The sequence below is a fragment of the Sinohyriopsis cumingii genome, unplaced genomic scaffold, assembly GCF_028554795.1.
Source record: "Sinohyriopsis cumingii isolate HCF-2022 unplaced genomic scaffold, ASM2855479v2 utg000741l, whole genome shotgun sequence".
NCBI classification, from domain to species: domain Eukaryota; kingdom Metazoa; phylum Mollusca; class Bivalvia; order Unionida; family Unionidae; genus Sinohyriopsis; species Sinohyriopsis cumingii.
This window is the reverse complement of record NW_028315927.1, coordinates 239,072-256,199: the sequence shown is the minus strand read 5'-3', so window position 1 is coordinate 256,199 and position 17,128 is coordinate 239,072. Positions and strand designations below refer to the sequence as shown.

The 17,128-nt window shown below is 32.9% G+C and overlaps 2 long non-coding RNA genes across 10 annotated transcripts in view; one reads left to right on the top strand and one right to left on the bottom strand.

The window, feature by feature from the left end:
* LOC149773249 (uncharacterized) overlaps positions 1–17,128 on the bottom strand; it is a 126,519-nt gene that overhangs the window by 2,586 nt on the left and 106,805 nt on the right. For 2 of the 5 annotated variants that reach the window (XR_016417424.1, XR_016417422.1), the window contains 2 exons: positions 15,599–15,656; positions 13,828–14,846 (listed from right to left, as the gene is read on the bottom strand). This is a non-coding gene — a long non-coding RNA (uncharacterized LOC149773249). Of the gene's footprint in view, positions 1–4,570; positions 4,680–13,827; positions 15,657–17,128 lie in introns of those variants that run through there. The other 3 variants (XR_016417419.1, XR_016417423.1, XR_016417421.1) reach the window with 3 other exon arrangements.
* The window catches only part of LOC149773250 (uncharacterized), a 105,752-nt gene continuing 93,645 nt past the window's right edge, over positions 5,022–17,128 (top strand). Inside the window, exon 1 of one of the 5 annotated variants that reach the window (XR_016417428.1) lies at positions 5,022–5,375. This is a non-coding gene — a long non-coding RNA (uncharacterized LOC149773250). The remainder of the gene's footprint in view (positions 5,376–17,128) is intronic. The other 4 variants (XR_016417426.1, XR_016417425.1, XR_016417427.1 and 1 more) reach the window with 4 other exon arrangements.

Sequence of the window (17,128 nt, the reverse complement as noted above, 5' to 3'; positions counted from 1 at the left end):
GCCTTTCACTCGAACGCTAACTAAATACTGCAAGACGGAAATTAGTAGGGTTTAGTTGCAAATACACGTCTTGTACAACTGATGTTTCGAAGCCATAACGTACGTGGCTTGCCCCTTGTCCGCTAGTTCCTACAAATACGGTGTTACATACACGATATGACTTGATTTCATAAATAAATGTACGGAAAGCAAATAAAAAACTGAACAGAAGTTGTTAGTTGTTTCATTAGAAGCCATTTTACATTTTTTGAACTTACCCTTTCGCTGGCATTTTGTGTCGTACACAATTACTTCATGCATACATACATACATACATACATACATACATACATACATACATACATACATACATACATGTATACATACATAAATACCTTTTATTCCATTGAACAAGGAGGGGTGAACACCAACAATTCACCAATATTAATTGTGTCTTATCTAATTGAAAACGTGAAATGTATGCTAATGCTTAAATAATGGAAAAGGACAAGAGATAATTAAACCTCCTGACAAAATTACGTAACGTCTAATTCAAAAAGTATAATGAACCAACACCAGTTTGTAACTATGTCCAAATTGTTGAAGCCGGCGGCAAACAAAATGCTAAACGTACCAGCATATGCTCTACAGATATTTCCTTCACTGGTGTTTGCGCCGTTGCGATGACAACACACTTGAAACAGATGCACAAATCTCTTACAGGTTAATATGTGGCCAATGGCAAAACCTACGCGTCTAACAATGAATTAAAGTCACCAGTGGCACCACAATCTTCAAACTACAGTGGCATCGATGCATTGAAAAACTAGTCATGTGTTCTCATTGTCTTTGCTTAGTATAATTGAGGTGGATCGACTTGAAAGCTTTTGTTTCTAACTAAACTCATTCTGCAAAGTTCCAGACAAAACGTGCCATGTATGTATACCAATAAGTATAAATGATATCTATCTATCCCATTGGAAAAGAAGGGATATTTATCAACATGTTGGTATTGATAGCACCGTGTCCCATTAGAAAGGAAAAGGTGGATACCAACAGTTACCATTGTCTAATTGAAAAGGAGGGCTGTATGTATAGTGTCACAATGAAAATGGACGCATTCCAAAATTTATATATTGATGTCAGTTGGTGCCACTTAAAAGGATGGAAGTGTACCAGCATATCGCCATTATGAGTGTCAGTTGGTCCCTTTAGATTAATGTGGCTGTATGCGAGAATTGTATATAATGAAGTTAAATTGTCTCATTTGAAAAGTAGATGCGCATATCAACATGTATATATTGATGTTCATCTATCCCATTGGAAAAGAACAGGTGTGTACAAACATTAATGAATTTACGTTAATTTGTTCGATTGCAAATGAACGGGTTATATATATATATATATATATATATATATATATATATATATATATATATATATATATATATATATATATTTATTTATTTATTTAATATATAAATATTTAAATATATATATATATATATATATATATATATATATATATATATATATATATATATATATATATATATATATATATATATATATATATATATATATATATATATATATATATTTAGTCGATAAATTCTTAGTTTTTTTCCAATAAATGGTGGTATATATACCTTTTCACCATAACTCCTGTTAATTTATCCAACTGGAAATGGTGAGTTTGATACAAACATGTATATAGTGATGTTTATTTTTATTTGACCTATTGATAAATTCACCAATATTGATATAAGTAATGTCCCATTGGATAAGGAGGATTGTTTAACAATAGTTATGTATGAGAAGATCTGGTGTACAAACACGTTTATATGTTGATGTTAGATTACTTAGTGTGAGAGGGTAGGATACACAAAAACATTTATCCCTTTGGAAACGGAGGAATGTTTATGAACATTGCACCAAAACTGATATAATTTTTTTCTTCCTTGGAAACGATTGGGGTGGATACCGACATTTATATAGTTATGTTAATTTGTCCAATCATTTACCGTATACACTCACTTATTTGAACGGTCAAAATGTAAACATCAATGATCCTTTTCTGCTATAGCATAACGAGCCTTCAGACCAGGGTGCATATCATTTGTTCTATTAATTACTCCTAACAAATTGCACAGATCCGGATCAGCCGGCACATTATGCTACTGCATACCTGGATCTGTGCAGTTTGCAGTTGGACTCTGCTTATAAGCGAGTATATACGATATAAATGGCTATTGGAACAACACTGTTATGTATTGCACTTGCATAATGCCTCATAAAAGACTGCAATTCATTGTAGGTCATCTTCGAATCTAGCTTGATGTGGTCACGTCATTGCAAAAAAATAAAACCTAGTTAAAAGTACCTCTGCCTATAAGAGACAAAATGCGTACATAAGCGACAAATTGCGTCTGTCTATAGGTGGCACAATGTGTCTGTCTATAAGCAATAAAATGATAATGGCATTAAAATTAGTATGCTACAAGGAGGAAATGTATTTTCTGTTTTTAGAAATACAGCTCATTGTTTCACGACTGTACACATGTGACAAAGAAGCGAAACAGTAAGTTTAGTAAAACTAAGACTGGACAGATATTAAAACGCCATACAGCGTTAAAAAAAGAACTTTATCAAAAATTTTACTTTGGTTTTAGTTTTAATATTCCTTTAAGGATTAGCCTCTGAAAATCTTGTGTACATACACATTATGGTGAGCAAGTATTAATTAGTTAAGGGACAGACACAGTCTACAATTATGGTTCGTCAAATGTCGGAATAAGCTGCAGATGAGGTATTACGTATCTTCTGATTGGTTATCCTACCATTTGACAAGTGTGACAAGATCTACATTATTTTGAAACATTACTTTTAATTCTCGGCCAATAAAAAGGATTCAACATCACGTGATAGTCCTATTGACTCCTATAAGACCAGATAATGGAGTAGCACGGTCTAGACAAGGCATTTCCTGTCTGTATGATTTCGGAACGACAATGTTTTAGCTCTGTCCTCAATAATGGACAAATGTCAAGTATAAAATATATTAAATAACACCATTTCCTCTCATCTTTCATTCAACCGTCTGGTTCTGAATTATTAATCTTCTTTTTGCGTCAGTCTGTCTTCTTTTTATATTAGGTAAAGACATTTTTTCAGCATGATCTTCTGTCCGCGCTAAGTGTTCCAAGGTGTTCCCCTACCAATTATTTACCTAGATCATATATAGTGGTTGTGTGATTCTTCCTAATCCATTCTTCAACATCACTAAATAGATGTACATTTACAACTTATCTAATGGTTGATTCATTTATACAATTTACAACTGGTACTTGACAAATCTGTCATGAAACGGCCCTCACTTTCGAACGAGTTTCATTGCTTTGCAGAAACTTTATGTTCAATACAATATAAAGAAATAAAGCGATGTTAAACACTGATATCGATCGTAATATGAAATAATTGCCTGAAAATGGTGAAGATAACAAGCCTACTTTTCCAGCGGCTGGAAATAACAGTGTCATCGATTTCCAGGCTGGTGCAAGATTAATCTTCTTTTCCTGACTAAATTCTCTAGGGCTGATTTTTTTAAATAATTTTTTAATATTTTGATGATTCCGTTAATTCAATTTTTATTATGAATCAACGACTGGTTGCTACTCAATTTCATTTACTTCAAAAGACAGAAATGTATATTTTTGTACCAAACGGAAATGAATTGTGTCAGGTGTGTCTAAAGATGTTTATATGTGTAATTATGGTCATACTCAATTGGCATGTAGACACTGATATATATTGCAAAGAAGAGATTCAAATAAACTAGATATCTTTTCAACCCGGCGTGATATACGATCATTATTCGATACAAATATTTGTCGGTTTATGAACTAAGGATGTTATTAATGTACGTCATAAACAACACTGGGTTAAAATATATGCAATATAGACGACTGTACTAGTTTATCTGAATCGAAAGGCACGTCCAAGTGCCGCTTTTCAATAAGGATGTCGTCCATCTGAAAACAAATTCAGCAGCTCCAAATAGTGCATATGCAATGACTAGTTTTATTCACAATAGGAAATCGTTAGAACAAGTGCAATTAAAGCTCAAATAACACATTTTCTGCAAAATGCTGTATATTCTACTTACCAACAACCAGGTGCCCCATAAAGCTGTATAAGTACAATTTTAATTCATACAAAAAATTACAATAATCGTTTTATTTGTTAAACACACAATTACACTTATATAACCAAACAATATTCTCTGCTTTCTATTTTGGCAACTGCAATGCAGACTTTCATTGTAGGATGTGCATGGTACTACTTTATCCTGGAATCTACTTACATCGTCGGATCTAAGTGTAACTATATATTAATTAATCCTAAATTTGTGTCTAATGAGAGACAAAGCAAGATAGCATGCTGTCCTCTGTACCTTAAATACCACGTTCTGTGTCACATACATAAAATATGAACAGGTGCACAAGTAATATTTGCTTTTTAATTGAACATATTTGTGAACATGTAGAACTTTTATAAACAATGATTTTTGTGGGTCATAACATTTTGTTACCTTTTATTATCTTCAGACCCAAGGGCAGCTACTGGATGTTCTCATTTCATGGGAATTGTGCATTCGTGATGAGGCACTAATTAAATTCACTGATTGAAATTGACAGTTGCTGAAATATGCAAATTGAATTCCAAAGTTAATAGTGTTCACGGAGAAACAGCCGATCTTCAAAGTACATTTTATTAGGAGCGGCAAACATCTGTGACTTGTCTGTTACCGGATCTCATTCAATTTTGTAATCGAGGCAGAAAACGCCGTATTCCAGATATGCATAAAAATTAAAGCATCAGTTTGTCTGTCTGAGTATATCGACATCAGATAAAAGAAAGTGTATACAAGTCACGAAGGGAAGTCAATATTATTTGTCGTTTCTTTGACCAGCTTTGCCATTGATTATTTGATGTAGTATATGATATTAATAGAAAAGTGTGTCCCATCCGAGTTACTTCTTCATTTCCATTGCAAATTTGAATTCTGAATTGTACTCATGAATTGTGTATTTTGCATAATAAGAGTGTTGAAGCTATGCGTTTAATTCAGTCTTAGCCTGGCCGTTGTGGCGAAATGTTCTGTTTGGTGTTTGAGGGATTTTATATGTGCAGAGAGCAATATTTCTGTTTTTGTAGCTAGTAATGGTGACTGTTACGATTAACTGCTTGGTGCTGTACATCTATCCTTGATGTGTATGACGTTAAAAACAGCATTCTACGAGATTTACCCTGTGTTAAACGTTTTGGAGTTAAAACGTATGATTCTTTGGGCAGAATGCTTAATGATTTGGGTTACCAGAAATAAAAAATCTCAAGTAAGTATCTAATTCGTGAAAGTCGGATATACGGTCTTTGCAAAACTGTTCTGATAGAGCCGTCATCTGACGCCTGACAAATATGGCGTCAGCTGCTGCTTACTCAGACGAAACGTGGGATATTTAATTCGACATTCGCCCTCCTTGATCCCGTAGTCAATGTGATGCAACGGAGATCAATCAATCTTATATCGGTGGGTGAAGTTGTTGTTTAATACGACTTCTATAAGGTGCTACCAATATTTATGACAAACCTAACTCAACAAGTACATGCAATAATCAGTTACTCTCTCATAAACTGTAATTTTGCATGACAATTATTTTGTCAATCTTAACATTCTATAAATAAGCATTATAGTTTATTACCTTCGGAGTAGCCAAGATAAAGGTTCCACAAGTTTATTGAATAAAGATGAAATAAAAGATCCTTTAATCGATTTAAATCTGCCATTTAATGCACACAACTTTGCGATCTCTGTTTAGAAAATTGTATAGGAGCATTTCAGTGAAATTAAGAAAAGAAAACAAAACTTAAAGTTTATAAATAAACTGCTTATTAAATAGATATAGTAAAGAAACACACACACACACACACACACACACACACACACACACACACACACACACATATATATATATATATATATATATATATATATATATATATATATATATATATATATATATATATATATATATATATATATATATATATATATATATATATTCATTTTTTGTGTTTATGATGCGAAAGCTCCTAGATGAACCAACGTTTCCTGATTCCGTTTCATCAGCATTTCACATCGTGACCTCAATACACAATACACATGTAATTTGCATATTTTGATCTTATTCGTCATCTATTTCCTGTCATCAGTTAACTCCGTACATTTTCTCTCTCGTTAAAAGTTTAGAATAGTTCTCGTTTTTGCTCTCGGCTTTGATGCTGTGTTAATATTTTGTTGTTTGAAAGGTTTTTCTTAAGCTGACGAAATCATTTGTTATCTTTGTGTACTGAGTGTAATTATTGTCATGTCGTTATTATTATTGTCGTTATTATTATTATTATTATTATTATTATTATTATTATTATCATTATTATTATTACACACATTTTGGACAGAATATGCGAAAAATTCACAGGGTGATAGTATTACCGTTTTTTTTACAATGTTTATCTTGGTAAAAGTTGCAGTGATTAGTGATAATAAGATGTAGTTCTGATAGACCTCGTGACTGTGATTTGTGATAATAAGATGTAGTTCTGATAATTCTCTTGACTGTGATTTGTGATAATAAGATGTAGTTCTGATAATTCTCTTGACTGTGATTAGTGATAGTAAGATATAGTTCTGATAGTCCTCGTGACTGTGATCAGTGATAGTAAGATATAGTAACTGATAGTCCTCGTGACTGTGATTAGCGATAGCAAGATGTAGTTCTTATAGTTCTCGTGACTTTGATTAGCGATAGTAAGATGTAGTTCTGATAGTTCTCGTGACTGTGATTAGTGATAATAAGGTGTAGTTCTGATAGTTCTCGTGACTGTGATTAGTGATAACAAGATATAGTTCTGATAGACCTCGTGACTGTGATTAGTGATAGTAAGATGTAGTTCTGATAGACCTCGTGACTGTGATTTGTGATAACAAGATATAGTTCTGATAGACCTCGTGACTGTGATTAGTGATAATAAGGTGTAGTAACTGATAGTTCTCGTGACTGTGATTAGTGATAATAAGGTGTAGTAACTGATAATCATCGTGACTGTGATTAGTGATAATAAGGTGTAGTAACTGATAATCCTCGTGACTGTGATTAGTGATAATAAGGTGTAGTAACTGATAATCCTCGTGACTGTAATTAGTGATAATAAGGTGTAATAACTGATAGTCCTGTGATTAGTGATAATAAGGTGTAGTAACTGATAGTCCTCGTGACTGTGATTATTGATAATAAGGTGTAATAACTGATAGTCCTCGTGACTGTGATTAGTGATAATAAGGTGTAGTAACTGATAGTTCTCGTGACTGTGATTAGTGATAATAAGGTGTAGTAACTGATAATCCTCGTGACTGTGATTAGTGATAATAAGGTGTAGTAACTGATAGTTCTCGTGACTGTGATTAGTGATAATAAGATGTAGTAACTGATAATCCTCGTGACTGTAATTAGTGATAATAAGGTGTAATAACTGATAGTCCTGTGATTAGTGATAATAAGGTGTAGTAACTGATAGTCCTCGTGACTGTGATTATTGATAATAAGGTGTAATAACTGATAGTCCTGTGATTATTGATAATATGGTGTAGTAACTGATAGTCCTCGTGACTGTGATTAGTGATAATAAGGTGTAGTAACTGATAGTTCTCGTGACTGTGATTAGTGATAATAAGGTGTAGTAACTGATAGTCCTCGTGACTGTGATTATTGATAATATGGTGTAGTAACTGATAGTCCTCGTGACTGTGATTAGTGATAATAAGGTGAAGTAACTGATAGTCCTCGTGAATGTGATTAGTGATAATAAGGTGTAGTAACTGATAGCCCTCGTGACAGTGATTAGTTGCGGCAAGAGTAGTAACGGATTGTCCCAGTGACTACAAATAGTGATAGTATGATGTAGTAGCTGTGAGTTTTCGTGACTGTGACGTGGGTTTAATTTACGAGTTATACTTAATTATGCATAGATATCAGTGATGAAAAAAGCACATGAGTACCCTGCCAATTATAAGTTTTACCTTTATTTATAAAACAAAAAGACAGCTTAGTTTGAAAATCAAACATTTATTTTCCATATGTGAGATATTCACTTTGACTACAACTTCTTTCAACAGTATTAAGTTACTGTCTACCAAAACAAAATACTACACATAAATGTGAATGTGTGCGCATAAAAATTCACTTATGACATTAATGAAATGATAAGACATCCTGTTTTCAATTATTCGTTTTATTGCAAACCACTCAGGCATACAACGTTCCTTTGTGCCTTTCGAAACGAGTAGGAACATGATGCGTGACGGCAAACACCTTACAAAGGTAACATGATAGTAATTTCCAAAAGTTTTCTCCCCAGATATTTACATGTATGCGGTATTTTCGTAGAGGTTGTAGTTTCAATCTCATTTTCTTCTGATAAAAAGACTAATACTGCTTTAATTTCATCCCTATATCAGGTAAAATTCCAGTATTGCTCTCACGTGGATCATATCAGTTAATTACACGATAAAATTGTATTGAAACATCATCTTCGTTATTACTGTTAAACTATTTATCTTGTTCAATACCAAATAATGAGGCCTGGTAGGTGGAGTGTCCGAGGGGAAATTAACTGCATGTCGATTTTCTGATACAACCTGCCACCGCCTACCCCTAGGATACAGACCTGGTCGGTTCACTCTACTTAGTTTCCAATCCAATCCACGTATCGGTCTAGCCCTATCAATTCAGAATATTGGCGAAAGATGAATTACTTGGGTATGACGGATGCACAATAGTGATGCAATCCATCACTCTAAATATATGGGATGTTTGCCCCCAGGGATTGACTAGAAGCAAAAGTACATTGGTCTTCATAAAAATTGCAATAGCCAAACATTTTCACGTATTGCAACAAAAAGTGTAGGAGAAACGACTGTTTCCAATGAAGAAAAAAACGCCAACGTTTTCACTATGAAAATCTATTTACTAACTGACGGACGCAATCAATCGGAAATCAATCGTATTCTAAAATATCTAATACATCTGAAATTATTAACGATGCTGAAATTTATTTCTTATTGATAAAATTCTCTTTTGAGATTTGGAGGGGAGGTGCGGATGTAAAAGTAACATCTCTATTTGAATGCCATATCGGATTATTAAGCATCGACATTTTCCAAGGCATCATATTCAGCTCCAATTTCAGAATCCTTCAAATCAGAAAAAATTAAAATAACGATGAAAACTTTCGCCTTAAGATTCAAGGGATTCATTTTTAAACGTTCCATTTCATTCAACTAATTAGTGGAGAAATTTAATTATTTGTTAATTTTCATCTCGTGCCAATATCTAAAATTGCGATGAACGTTGAACATTTTGGCCCTTCTTTTCTGACCAGAGAATTCACGTAGCACAGAAAGTGGAGAAATTTGCAGATAGTTTAATTACTTTATTTGTTTTGGGTTGGTCTGGTGTTTCTTATTTGTTTCTTTGTTTGGGGCTTTTTATTGCTTTTTTATTCACTTTTTCTTTGTTTTATTTTTCCTCTGGGGTTTTCCTTGTTTCGTTTCGTTTTTAATTGTTTCCTAATACAGTACAAATATTGTAGGTCCAACGACATGCTAACAATAAAACCCAAGTTTAAAATAAATAGAGCTGAATGTCTCCTAAACGGACTTCGAAGCAAAATGCACTAGTACAAATATGGACATATTAATGGACTCAAAACACAGCTAAGAGATTCCTTTCTATAAATCTTCTTTAGAGAAACTTGTCAAGGTTACTCTTTTTAACTAACTGTTGAAATAGGACTGAACAACGCAGCTAATGTCCCATTCAGATAATATATGTCCCCTTGCCTTCTAAGTTCATCTTGAAACACAGTGGACTGGTGTAACCTCGGAGAAAACAGAAAATGAAGCTAATCCCTAATCCTCTGGTGCGGGTTGAATTTTATGGTAAATAGGATATTGATGCTCCATAGTTTCCTATTAAAATGGTCTCTGTTTCCTTGCTCATTAAAGAGTGAATCTCAATTTCCTAAAGTATTTCCTATAATCTGCATTTGTTTCTACAAAATTATCATCAATCTTCCAATGTTTGCTAATAAAAGATGGCTTTTTCCTCTTGTTCCTCAGAATCCAGATCCCGTAGTCGTCCCCATCGCCATTACATTCAAATATCTTTATTTGATTTGAAGTTTGATCATGATAATATTTCTTTAAAAGATACACACACACACACACACACACACACACACACACACACACACATATATATATATATATATTAGTTTCCGTTTGATTCAGAATATTGCAGAGACCTGAGTTGTGTAAAAGTCTTCATTAACATACGGGGAGATTTTATCATAGAAATATTCCCCTTGGATAGCAAAATCTGCCTACATTACCTTGAGCCCTGTATACTTTGGTTTGGAGAAAAATGGCACAGTTAGCTTTGATGAAGGCAGCAAAACGATCAGTTATTTTAATTATAGTATTGTATGGGTATAGCACTTAGGACATGCCTATATACGATGACATCACAAGGTGTAAGAACACTTTCCAGCTTTTTAACCAGTTTGAACAAGATCCAGGTGAGGTATGACAATTGCTGGCACTTGAGTTGTCTGCTGCCATGGCTTATTGACTAATGCACTTAACGGACAATTTTGTAATTTCATTTTATATATTATATTGACACAAGCTCGATCGAGATCCTTTGAAAACTGACTACTTTTCTTAACATGAATCAAGATTAAAGACAGGTGTGATCTCTATAACTTCGCTAGGATCGATTATAATTATTATTATTATTATTATTATTATTATTATTATTATTATTATTATTATCATTATTATTATTATTATTATTATTATTATTATTATTATTATTATTTCCATTTTCAACAGTAGGTATTTTTAAAAGTAATTATCATCAACAATAAGAGCAGCAACAGCAACAACAAAGCCAGTCTTTAAAATCTCTTTAAATTGCAACAGATGGATAGGTTGAATTAAACAATGTATCCTACATTTTATAATTAGAAAAACAAAAACAAAAAAATAATATTTTGGTAGTCGCATATTTTATCCCTGAAGACAGGTGTATCTTTAAGGACTCACGGTACTAATTCAGTTCCCATAGTAAACCTATGCAAACACCAAGATATTAAAAATTAAATAACTTAAATTTTTTGAGTGCTCATGATCAAACCTATATTTATCAATATAGATGAAACCTGGATGTCAGCTTCTGTGTAGAGTAAAGGAGATGAGCCGCAGCATTTTTCTGGACCTGCATGTGTTTGAAACATGTGCTTTCAATTCCGCGCCAAAGAGACAGGTGCTAATTTTTGGTAATGAGTGTTCCAAAACTCAATACTGTTGAAGGACTGAAATTCCATTAGTAAAACAATGTATCTATTTTCTTCACTTACATCTAGGATAAGCTCTCAAAAGATTTATTTCCTACAACATAACTTAACATTATTAACCAATCCTGGTCAGCCAAACCCATATATACTCTATTTTAGGTTCACCCATTTCCAGGCTGGTTCCCATTTTTCCATACCATGAGTACCGTGTGTCCTTAAAGCATGTCCCTTTAAATGTCTACAACAGTTTCGTACACATATGATCAATACTTGTTAGTCTTTAGCATGGGGGGTACTCATTATCGATCAAAAGGAAACCTAATCTGTTTAATTTTTGTAACCCATATTCTTCATAATATGTTCATTAGTCAACACTTTGTTCTTAATGGATACTAAATTAATATTAATGCTAATTAAATGACAAATAATTCAAACATAGTCATATTGTCAGTAATTAATAAAGAATTAATATGGACTGGAGTATTATACATTATTAACGTATTAATATGAGTGGAGTACTATACATTAATAAAGTATTAACTGTGACTGGACTATTATCCATTAATAACGCATTAATATTCATCTGCTACTATTGTATTTCTTATTTGCATAAAACATTTTGTTTAATTTTGCTGTACGACAGTCCCAAAACCTTCGCATTTATTATTTGTTGACTGAACTTGTATGTATGTGTGTGAAAAACGAAATAGTGAAAATATATACTGTATGTATTTACACATATGCCAAATAGTGAAAATGTTTTGCTGAAAACTTAGTTTACACAAACAGTATGCGATCCTAAAGCCGAAAAATAAAAAATATGATATCAAAAGTAGATGAGGGTTGGATAAAATGCATGATAAATATACATGAAAATTTTGAAAAAATGAAAGTCCAAATACCTATCCAGAAACAATAAAATATTATCTCAGAAATATGCCCGAAGTTGCAGTAAATTATAACACTCATCGACTCCTCTGTTAGCTATCATTTCTTCAGCTATTTGACCTGAGATGACCCTTTATTTCAAGGTCAACCTGAAAGAGCTGGCCAGTCAGCTTGCGATTTGAACAGATAATATCTCCCATTTCAGTCTATCCGAGATTCACCATGGAATACAGTAATATGTTCATGACCGCAGGGAATGTATAAAACAAATGACACTAATAATATCACATATATCCACGTCTCTCCCACCATAGTGAAGAATCTATTCACACTAGAACTCTTCCGATTGTTTGAACGCTGACCAATGTTTTTTGAAAACTGAATTCAAATTCATCGACAGGTGGTATCCCTATCACCTCACAATTTTTTTGTTTTCGATACTAAACTTCCTGTCGACAGATTCTAACCCCTTCAGGCGGGCACCCAATGTGTAGTTGTGAAAGCTATTTTAATTGCCTATTTCTAAAGGAAGCAATCGCGATTGACGGCATTCTTTACAAGCTGTAATCGGAATAATCCAGAAAGAGAAATGTTATTAGTGAACATCGTGTGTAAGATGGGTGACATTAAGGCAGACTCGGATTGATCAATTTATACAGGGGTAAATGTTCTACATAAATCATTGTGAAAATAATCCATGACGTTCAGTTCTGTTCCAATTTAAATTCTCAAAATTTAAAACTAAATACCCGTATTCAACATGATTGATATAACATTACGCCATCGCATGTGCTTGGTTATATGTCCCTTTTTATTTTCATGATAAATAGGTTTAAGCTTCTAAATCATCTTTTAAAATTTTGACTGGCGAAGGTATTTTGATTTTTTGTGAAAAATACAGCGTGTTTGAATTTAGTTTTCGGCTACAATTACAGCAACATGTGTATTGTTAACAAAATTAATTGATGTCGCCTGAAACAACGAATAACTGTTTCATTCAACACAGTGATAAAACATACTTAACTTAATGATGTTTATTTCCTTTCTTATTGTCAACATGATTTTGTTTTTTGTTTTGTAATTTCATGGTGATTGTTTTTGTAATATTTTCCTTGTATATGTTTTCATGTGTTGAATAATATTGTAAAGTACTTGGAGATTCTAAAGATTAGGCACTGTACTAAGTCCACATTATTATTATTATTATTATTATTATTATTATTATTATTATTATTATTATTACTACTACTACTATTATTATTATTATTACTATTATTATTATTATTATTATTATTATTATTATTATTATTATTATTATTATTATTATTATTATTTTACAACATCGGAGTAACTATTTCATTCATCATAATGGTGAAATTATGAAATGCCTATTTTATTCAAAACAGTGGATAAACGATGGAAAATCTATTCAACACGGAAAAACAATGGAAAACCTATTCAACATGAAAAACAATGGAAAACCTATTTCATTCAGCATAGTTTTAATACAGTGTAATAACTATTTCAACCTAGTGGTAACATTTGAAACTGCATCGTCAACACTTTCAGTATCTTAAGCTTGAAGTCTCAGTAGTAATTTATGTTCTATTATGTTTAATCATGTAACACTTAAGAATAAATATAAAAAATCTCAATGTGGTATTTGCAAAGTATATGTACTGTTTAAAATGTATACAATTTTGTGACAGAATTGAAATGTCGATAATTGATATACTTATGTAATTTGTTGGGAATGTTCATTAAAACACCCTCTACAACGTTCCCGTAGAGCCGTGGTATCAACGAGCGCTATCGATATGCTTATTATGTGCTGCATAATATCGATATTATTCTCGTGTGCTGCTTACCATGTTATTACTTACTGTGTGCTGCATGGTATCGATATATTTACTGTGTGTGCTGCATCTTATCGATATATTTATTGTGTGCTGCATATTATCGATATGCTTAATGTTTGCTGCAGACTATCGATATATTTCCTGTGTACTGCATATTAATCATATTTTGGCTTAAATTCCAAGACAAATAATAAAATAAACGATACATTTTTTCACATTTTCTTTATCGGAGACAATTTTTATTCTACAAGCTTTACCAACTGTCATCTTTAAGTTGTAACTTTGTTACAATGTGATGGAAGACTCTTTGCTATAGGTTTTGGTAATTCCACATTAACATGATTTCTATTTTAATGTTTCAAAGGAAGAAAGGATATATCTGTTTAAAAGAAATTCTAGTACTAAATGTCGTAAAATAACATATAATTGCCCAGTCTGATAAACGGTGTAATGTCTAATATCACAACGCCGTATTGGAAAGTTATAGATGATGTTTGTATTGGTCGTTTCCAACAAATTACGCATGCCTTAGAATTAATTTTATTCAATTAAAATGATAAGGGTACTTTAACAATAGGAAAATATTGTTGTTTTTTTTCTCTTTCTTCAAAAGATGTATTTTTAATAAAAGGTGTAATGCCTCTGCTGAAACAAAACCAAAACAAATATTAATATATTATGGTCCGGTCAGAGTGGTCAAACATGTTCAAATAAATAGTAAAATCCTAATACACATTCATAATATGAGCATTCTGAATAGAATCTAACTTTATATTGACAGATAATTTTTTACTTGAAGCATGTCATTGGTGAACTTGAAAAAGTATAACTTCATTAAACATCACAGTCATCAAGCCGATTATGCGACATGAATGGTTCACTGGTATCATCGAAATAAAAAGAATTTTGATGCAACTTTTTGTATGACATGATGAATTCAAATGATTTTCAGAAATGCTACCCAAAGAAGGGCCCATTTGCTCTTTCTTGCGTCCTCCAATAAAGAAAAATGTATAGCACAGAAATAACCTATGAGTTCACTCCAAGTTTTATAATCCCTACGGATTTATGGCATAATTGAATGGTTAAGGCTATTACAGACATACCCTATGGAATAACAGCATAACTAAATGGTTAGGCCTATTTGCAGGCATACCCTATGGAATAACAGCATAGATAAATGGTTAAGCCTATTTGCAGGCATACCCTATGGAATAACAGCATAACTATATGGTTAAGCGTATTTGCATGCATACCCTACTGAAATACAGCATAACTAAATGATTAGGGCTATTTGCAGGCATATTCTGTATTTTTCTGATTTATAAGAAATTATTTAAATATTTTATTTTTGTAACGGCAAGGCTACACAGCCAGTTAAACAAACACTGTCTTACAATTCGGTTCTCCGTTCTTCATGGGTCTGTATATATGGTTCAAATGTGTTCCATCGGTCTGCAAAATAAGAAAGACAGTTGTATAAGCGAAAATCTCATAACATATATGATTTAATTTAGAAGACTATGATGAGGAATGCCTATTGTGGTTTTATATATCACGCATATTTTTTTAAAAATTGTTAATGTATATTCCTTGCAAAAGAAGGGGGCGTGTATATGGATTCCATATGCCAAAGTGTAACGAACGTGTTATACTAGGATATAGAAATAATCTTAAGAAAAAGCACCAAACTGTGAGGAGTTGGGAACAGTATAAAATAACGATACAAGACATATCTGCACTAATATCATGTCTGGTTTTCCGACATAGGAGTAGATATTTAAATGTATATCACATGACAAAGGTAGACCTCATAAGCTCTCCGCCCTCTCTTTTCTCAAGTATTCTCCAAGACCGTCACGGTCTATGGATTTAGAATAGCAAACAAGTCGATTATATTTCAAACAGTTGACTTTTAGTATCTCCTCATACGTGTCTCGCTTACACGTTTATGTTGTTCTTGTTGTGGGCTTAACGCCGTTTTTCAGCACATGATAGGCTACACATGGCGACAGTATAACTGGTGGAGAAAGAATTGGGGATAGCCCCAGGAAGAACCACCGACACACGGCATGCTACTGGCAATGTTTGTTTTTTACATACCCAGATAGACACGTTTACGTACGTAAGCTGGCTTCCGGTCAGTTGTGTACATGATAAAAGTCTTACAGCATCTGCTAATGCTTTAATAAGCTCTTGTTCATTTCATTGCCAAGGAACTCCACCAACGCCAAGTGAAATAGATTGCCACATTTACAGCGAGCGATTGCCTGAGATCTATTTTGTTTATACTTGACATGTATGGTAGTATACGGTGTCTACAGTGTTCTCCTGTGTTCATAAAAAGCTCAGTCATGTCAGGGGGTTTAATTCTTGAATATCTTTGTTAGAACTTGTCCTCGTGCCTTTCAAAAGCAGCTGCCTTCTTTTGACATGTAATCTCAAGTACGGTTTGTATTTGAGCTTGCTGTGTGTAGCGAATCGTTTGGAATAAGAATCGAAAACTTTAAGAGAATATCATTGTAATGTTCAGATAATGTGGATCCCCCACTTTGAATATCTATGATAGGTTCCCCTAATGTCTCAAAATTCGATCCATTGTTTTCTAGAAAACTCCCCATAAGAACTTAGAATGTAATCGTTGTGACTGAAATGTTGATTTATTCCGTTTATTACAAGCACAAAAATGTTCCACTTTTGGGGTATTCTTTCGATTTATGGATAAATCAGTAGACATACTATATACCATTTTGGTAATGGAAATACTATATTATTAACTTTGGTTGGACATTATTAATGGGTTGTTCTTTTTTAGTGGGCATACCATGGCGACTGGGTCAAATATAAGCAGAGAATGTGGTCCTTACATTGATATAATTGTTGGGAGGAAAGTTAAACGTAATGCTAGTGCATGATTCTCAACCAAA